Source organism: Ovis canadensis, chromosome 2, assembly GCF_042477335.2.
Source record: "Ovis canadensis isolate MfBH-ARS-UI-01 breed Bighorn chromosome 2, ARS-UI_OviCan_v2, whole genome shotgun sequence".
NCBI lineage: Eukaryota > Metazoa > Chordata > Mammalia > Artiodactyla > Bovidae > Ovis > Ovis canadensis.
In genome coordinates, this window is record NC_091246.1 from 138671239 (window position 1) to 138678922 (window position 7684).

The window sequence follows — 7684 nt, forward strand, 5'->3', positions numbered from 1 at the left end:
CAAAGCCTTTGACTGTGTGGATCACAATAAACTGTGGAAAATTCTGAGAGAGATGGGAATACCAGACCACCTGACCTGCCTCTTGAGAAATCTGTATGCAGGTCAGGAAGCAACAGTTAGAACTGGACATGGAACAACAGACTGGTTCCAAATAGGAAAAGGAGTGTGTCAAGGCTGTATATTGTCACCCTGCTTATTTAACTTATATGCAGAGTACATCATGAGAAACACTGGGCTGATAGAAGCACAAGCTGGCATCAAGATTGCCAGGAGAAATATCAATAACCTCAGATATGCAGATGACACCACCCTTATGGCAGAAAGTGAAGAGGAACTAAAAAGCCTCTTGATGAAAGTGAAAGAGGAGAGTGAAAAAGTTGGCTTAAAGCTCAACATTCAGAAAATGAAGATCATGGCATCTGGTCCCATCACTTCATGGGAAGTAGATGGGGAAACAGTGAAAACAGTGTCAGACTTTATTTTTTGGGGTTCCCAAATCACTGCAGATGGTGACTGCAGCCATGAAATTAAAAGACGCTTACTCCTTGGAAGGAAAGTTATGACCAACCTAGATTGCACATTAAAAAGCAGAGATATTACTTTGTCAACAAAGGTCCGTCTAGTCAAGGCTATGGTTTTTCCAGTGGTCATGTATGGATGTGAGAGTTGGACTGTGAAGAAAGCTGAGTGCCGAAGAATTGATGCTTTTGAACTGTGGTGTTGGAGAAGACTCTTGAGAGTCCCTTGGACTGCAAGGAGATCCAACCAGTCCATTCTAAAGGAGATCAGCCCTGGATGTTCTTTGGAAGGACTGATGCTAAAGCTGAAACTCCAATACTTTGGCCACGTCCTGTGAAGAGTTGACTCGTTGGAAAAGACTCTGATGCTGGGAGGGATTGGGGGCAGGAGGAGAAGGGGACGACAGAGGATGAGATGGCTGGATGGCATCACCAACTCGATGGACGTGAGTCTGAGTGAACTCCGGGAGTTGGTGATGGACAGGGAGGCCTGGTGTGCTGCGGTTCATGGGGTCGCAAAGAGTCGGACACGACTGAGCGACTGAACTGAACTGAATAGAATGATTAGTTATGTTGAGCATCTTTTCATGTACCAAGTCTTCTGTGAAAAGGATTTGTCTATTCAGAAGGTCCTTTGCTTATTTTTTAATTGAATTGTTTGGTTTATTTGCTACTGAGTTGTATGAGTTCTTTGTATATTTTGGGTATTAACTTCGTAGCATGATTGGCCAATATTTTCTGCCACCTGTCACAGGTTGGCTTTTAATTTTGTTGATTGTTTCTTTTGCTGCTCAGAAGTTTTTTAATTTAATATAGTCCCACTTATTAATTTTTGCTCTTGTTGTTTGTGCTTCTGATGTCAAATCCAAAGAAATATTTTCAAGACCAATTTCAAAGTTTTGTCCACCTATGGTGTCTTCTAAGAATTATAAGGCTTTATGTCTCATGTTTAAGTCTTTAATCCATTTTGAGTTCATTTTTGTGAGTGGTTAAGATAAGGGTCTAATTTTCTTCTCTATGTGTCAACCCAGTTTCTCAACATCATTTATTGAAGAGTCTATCCTTTCTTCATTGAGTATTCTTGGCTCACTTATCAAATACTTGTTGACTGTACATGCAAGGGTTTATTTCTCAGGTCTTTATTCTGCTCCATTGGTGTCTGTGTCTATTTTTTTATGCCACTATAATACTGTTCTGATTACTACAGATTTGTGCTATAGTTTGAAATCAGGAAATGATGGCTTCTGCTTTGTTTTCTTAGATTGTTTTTAGATCTTTTGTGATTCCATACAAATTTTAGGATTTTTTTTTCTATTTCTGTGAAAAGTTGCAGTTTAACGGAAATCGCATCGAATCTATAGATGAGTTGAGTGGTATGGACATTTAAACAATATCAACAAAGAATATCTTTCCATTTATTTGTGTCTTCAATTTCTCTCATCAAAGTCTTATAGTTTTCAGTGCACAGATCTTTTACCTCCTTGGTTAAATTTATTTCTAAGTATTTTATTGTTATGATGCTATTGTGAATAGAATTGTTTTCTTAATCTATTTTTGAAAATTTTCATTGTTAATGTATAGAAACACAACTGATTTCTGTAAGTTAATTTTATGCCTTGCAACTTTACTGAATTCACTGATTCATTTTAACAATTTTTTGATGGAGTTTTTAGGATTATCTATATAGAAGATCATATCATCTGAAGAAAAGACAGTTTTAGTTCTAATCTTCCAGTTTGGATGGTTTTTATATCATTTTCTTACCTGATTGCTCTGGCTAGGATTTTTAGTACTATGTTGAATAGGAGTGGTGAGAGGCATTGTTCTCTTTTTCCTGATCTTAGAGAAAAGAGATGTGTTAGCTGTGAGTGTGTCATATACAGCCTTTATTATGTTGGAATATGTTCTTTCTATATCCAGTTTCCATTGAGATGATCATCTGATCTTTCTCTTCCGTTCTTTTAATGTTGTGTATCACATTTATTGATGTGTGTGTGCTGAACTACTCCCAGGGATACATCCAGGTTGATCGTGGTGTCTGATCCCTTTAACCTGCTATTGAATTTGGTTTGCTAGTGTTTTGTTGAGAATTTATGTACCAATATTCAACTGAGTGACTGAACTGAACTGAACTGATTTGTCAAGGACATTGGTCTGTAGTTTTCTTGTAGTATCCTTATCTGGCTTGGTTATCCAGATAATACTAACCTCATGAAACAAGTTTTTGAGAGTGCTCCTTCCTCTTAATTTTCTGCAAGAGTTTGAGAAGCTGTTGTTCAGTCACTCAGTTGTGTCTGACTCTCTGCGACCCCATGGACTTCAGTGCACCAGGCTTCTCTGTCCTTCACTATCTCTCAGAGCTTGTTCAAATTCACGTCCACTGAGTCAGTGATGCCATCCAACCATCTTATTCTCTGTTGCCCCTTCTCCTGCTGCCTTCGATCTTTCCTAGCATCAGGGTCTGGGAAGTTGGAGAAGAACTGACATCAATTCTTCTTCAAATGTTAGGTGTAATTCACCCATTAGACTTTTCTTTGTGCGGAGGTTTTTCAATCTCCTCACTTGTTACTGGTCAGTACAGATTTTCTGTTTCCTCATGATTCAGTCTTGGTAGGTCATCTATTTCTAGGAATATATCTTTTTCTTCTAAGTTATCCAATTTGTTGGCATAAAACAGTGATTGTCTCTTGTGATCCTTCGTGTTTGCATAGGAAGAGTTGTAATGTCTCCTCTTTCATTTCTGGTCTTATTTATTTGAGTCTTTTCTATTTAGTTTATCTAAAGGTTTTTAAAATTTTTATTTATCTTTTCAAGAAATCGGCCAGGTTGTGGGGAGAAAAGTTGTAGGTGGAAGACTTCATCTTGGATAATGTCTCTATGCTCTGATGCGAGCTGGCTTACATTGTCTTTGCTTCTTCCACTTGTATTTTTATCTCCATTTCATGCCTGAGAACTTCCAAATGGAACAACAAAAAAGGAAAATGTGGTTCAAAATATCCTTGTATTTTCTAAAACTGAATGCTGTTTCAGTATTAAATTTTTTTCCAGCTATGCACTATGCGCAATATCTGAACACAAAACTCTTACTTCCTGGGTATTATGTTTCTAGTCTTAATAATTGTCTCTAGTATACATGGCATCATGTCTTGAAATACCTGAAAAAGACGTAAATTTTCATAGCTGTACAAGGAATCATTGTAAACAGACTTGATGCTATACTTCTTTTGGTACATGTATAGGTGAGACTGTATATTACTCCAAAGAGAGAGAAGCTATTTGATATTTTGTATGTATAAAGTATTTAGGACAGTATCTGCATCATGGTAAGTCCTTTGCAAATCTTAGCTGCTGCTACTCTTTCTACCTCTACTAGTATTATTGAAAAACCTAAGGATTATGTCGTGACAGGGGATCAGTTGGGCTGGTTTCATTAGGAATACCAACCTTTGGCATGGACCTAACACATGTGTAGTAGATTAGATACTTGCTTCTCACTTATGAGGGACCATTTGATCCTTTGGGAGACCATCTTTTTAAATCCACTTTTTTTTTTTTTGCCATTGGCTGCCCCTTGGGGACAGAGTGTCAGAGTGTCAAAGTGAAATCCTGGGATGTAGCATGCATGTGGGTTTTTACCCTGAAGCAATGCTTCTCAAACTATGTGTGGTGAAGAATCTATTTCTTTTTTAATTTCCAGTCTGTTACAGCCTAATATTTTATAAAATGCAGTAAAAATAACTTAAAATGGAATAAAAATCAATGTACACAAAATTCAAGTTCCTTTTTTTAAAATTAGATTCAACAGAAATAAACTTAAGCTGCCACGTGGTTGCCAACAGTTCTAAATGCTGTGCTGCGCTCAGTCGCTTCGGCCATGTCTGACTCTTTGTGACACATGGGCTGTAGCCTTCCAGCCTCCTCTGTCCATGGGATTCTCCAGGAAAAAATACTGGAGTGGGTTGCTATACCCTCCTCCAGGAGATCTTCCCAACCCAGGATCGAACCCACGTCTCCTGCATCTCCTGCACTGCAGGCGAATTCTTTACTGTGAGCTACCAAGGAAGCCCAGCAGTTCTAAATGCTTCCTCTCAATTCTGTTCTCGTCTCATCTCCGAACAGTAATTAACAAATCCCTGACAGTAGGCCTCACTTTGAGCAGCAACCTCACAAAGAACAATGAGGAGCCCCAAGTCTGTCATTTCCCTCCTGCTTTGCTTCCATAATGCTCAAAGGGCGCTCATCAAAACAGACTTTAGGCCGGGTCGGCAGGCTTCAGGCCCCACCTTTATTGTCGTGAAGCTGGTGTCCAGTGGGTAACTAAGACACCAGGAGAAAAAGCCACTTCTGCCGGGCACGGGCCATTGTCTCAGTTGGGAATTTCCACACAGCTAAGCAGTGGGCTGTTTAGTGTGAAGGCACAGGTGTGGAAACAGTCTGTGATAGACAGCTTTATGGCAAATAAACACAGTGTATGATATACTGTAATCAACTATATAAACAACTTTAAAATTGTCTTTACTTCATATTTCCAGCATTTGGTTTTGTTAATCGTATGTCTTCTTGACAGCAATTAAATAACCTTGAGAGGAAATGTACACCTGCTGTCTCCCCTGGGGAAACTACATCTCTTTTGTGAATGACATAAGTTCTCCATAAAACATAAGCAAAGATAGGAGAATTGAATTTGGAGATATGTCTCCTTCCTCTCTTGTTTTATCTCTAGTTGAATTGGAGGGCAGTTTAATACAGCTAAGCTTTTCCCAGGTCCCTATGCTAGCATTCTTTCAAACCCCAATATTTCCCAGACGGCCAAACTGGAGACCCTAGCTAATGACGTTCTGACAGGTATCAGTTAGTGGGGAAGATGTCACGACCGCCTCGCTTGGCCTGTACTTTCACCCTCCCTGACTTCTGGGCCCAGGGGCTCTCAATACTTCCTGATTTCTGCAGCCCACCTCATCTACTTTCCATGAACACTATACTGGTCCTGTTTTCCTTAAAACAGAACGTAACAACGTTTCCTTTGCTTGAGACAGGTTCCAAATAAGCTCCATTCATTAGGATCGATGAAGTAAAAGTCAATTTTAATAGACAGGTGTCCCCACTCTCAAGATGGGGTGGCGGGAGAGTGGCTGCTGCTGGGAGGGCCAGGTGGGTGCTCAGGGCTCACTGCAGGCTGCTTGCAGCTGCACCTCTGGTGAATTGAGTTTCAGCTCCAGGCTGGTTAGACAGGCAACATTTGGGGTGAGTGGCCTGGGGCATTGCGTGCTTCTGGAGACACCGGAAGGGTAAGCAGCTGCCCTAGTACCAGTGCTTCATGCGCAATAACCACCCCCTGGCTTCAGCTATGTGGGTTCAGGGTGACGGGTCACCACGCCTTCTTCCACCAGAAGTGGGCTCGCCTCTTCCAGGCTCCATATAGTCTTTTTTTTTTTTAATAGTTTTCATTTATTTATTTTTGGCTCTCTAGATCTTGTTGCTGCAATGGCTTTCTATAGTTGGGGCGAGAGGGGGCTACTGTCTAGCTGTGGTACAGGGGCTTCTCATGCAGCGGCTTCTCTTGTTTCGGAGCCCAGGCTCTAGGGCACGCAGGCTGCAGCACGTGGTCTCAGTAGTTGTGGCTCCCAGGCTGTAAAGCTCAGGCTCAACAGTTGCAGCACATGGGTTTGGCTGTTCTGTGGCATGTGTGAGCATCCTGGATCAGGGATCAAACCCATGTCTCCTGCACTAGCTGGTGGGTTCTTTACCTCTGAGCCACCAGGGAAGCCCCATCTACAGTTCTGACCACAAAACATCACCAAGGCTTCAAAAACTGGCCGAGTCCTTTGTCTTGGAGCTGGAACTTGGAGAACCTGAGCCTCCGTTGTGTTTTGTGCGTTGAGGAGGTGGGAGCAGCTGTCCTGAAGAGGAGCATGCAGCTATCGACTGCATCACATTCTTAGAATGGTTCCATCTCCTCTACCTACTTTTAAGAAAAATGGCTTCAAAATGACAGCATTTTTCAGTGTGAGAACAATGCCAGAGCTGTATGACCTGGTTAACAGGGAGAAACCTGACCTGATTCAGTCTGTTGGAGAGTAAGAATGTCCTGATACTTACAGGAATTCTACAGATTTTCTTTCTTGGGTCTAGTGATAGCCCTGTCAAAGGTGAAGTGGTAACAGACGATGGGGTCAGAAATATCATGGAGGATACTGCAAGGATCAAGGTCGATTCAGACCAGGGGGGTTGCTAGGTCACAAGTAGGAGATGTGCACCGCCATGGACAAGGCACCCAGGACTGTCACTGGGACATGGGACATCACAAGTGAATCCAAAATCATTTCCGAACTGGTTCAGACATGAGTTTGGGAAGTAACTATCTTTTCAACATTGGACCAGCTAAAGATGTACTAATAGTTATCTCTTCCAAGGCAGGCATCTTGCTGCTGGAAAGTGGCTGAACATAATGGGGAGGCTATCTATGTGTCTAAATCATGGAGGGTGCAATGGGAAAAGAACAAGGTAATTGTATAGTATACCTGAAAAAGATCAGCTACTTACAACATTTTACTGCACTGGTGAAAGAAGAGGGTCTTAAACCTTCACTCCCCCATAACTCTCCAACTACAAAGGTAAGAATACTGGGATTCAGGAAGCTCTGAAGTGTGGTCCACAAATCTGGGAAAAGGTCCCCTCTTTCTCTGAGCTCACCCTCTGCTCTCCCAGTTGAGTTGACTTGGACTATAAAGCTGACATGAGTTGGAGTGATCATTGGGGTTCAAGAGGAAAGGGTCACTGTCTGCTGCTTACTGCTTTGATTTTCCTTGTATAGTATCATCATTATAATAAACTAACTACTCCATCCCAAGATGACTTTTCCAAGACATTTTAGTCAAAGGTACTGAATGCATTATATCAATGACTCAGTGGGCCAAGGATCTGAGCTCCATTGCAAGAACACTTCAGTCTGGACAGCAAAAGAAAGGGCTGAATAATTAAGCTCGGGGTTTCATTCATTCCTACCTTTGGAAATTATCTATAATGGAAGCCTCCCTCCATTCTCTGTGTTTGATAAACTTAACTTGCTTACTAAATGACTTTAGTTAAAGAGTAAGCCAAGTCCTCCTGTTGCCTATGGGCGGAGGCGGAAAGAGTTTGGCAAGTTCAACCATATGTTATTTATT

General features: G+C 41.3%; 1 pseudogene; it reads left to right on the forward strand.

Annotated features, from left to right (window-relative positions):
• Positions 1-7162, forward strand: part of LOC138432421 (tissue alpha-L-fucosidase pseudogene) — a 140695-nt pseudogene extending 133533 nt beyond the window's left edge.
• The last annotated feature ends 522 nt before the right edge of the window (positions 7163-7684 follow it).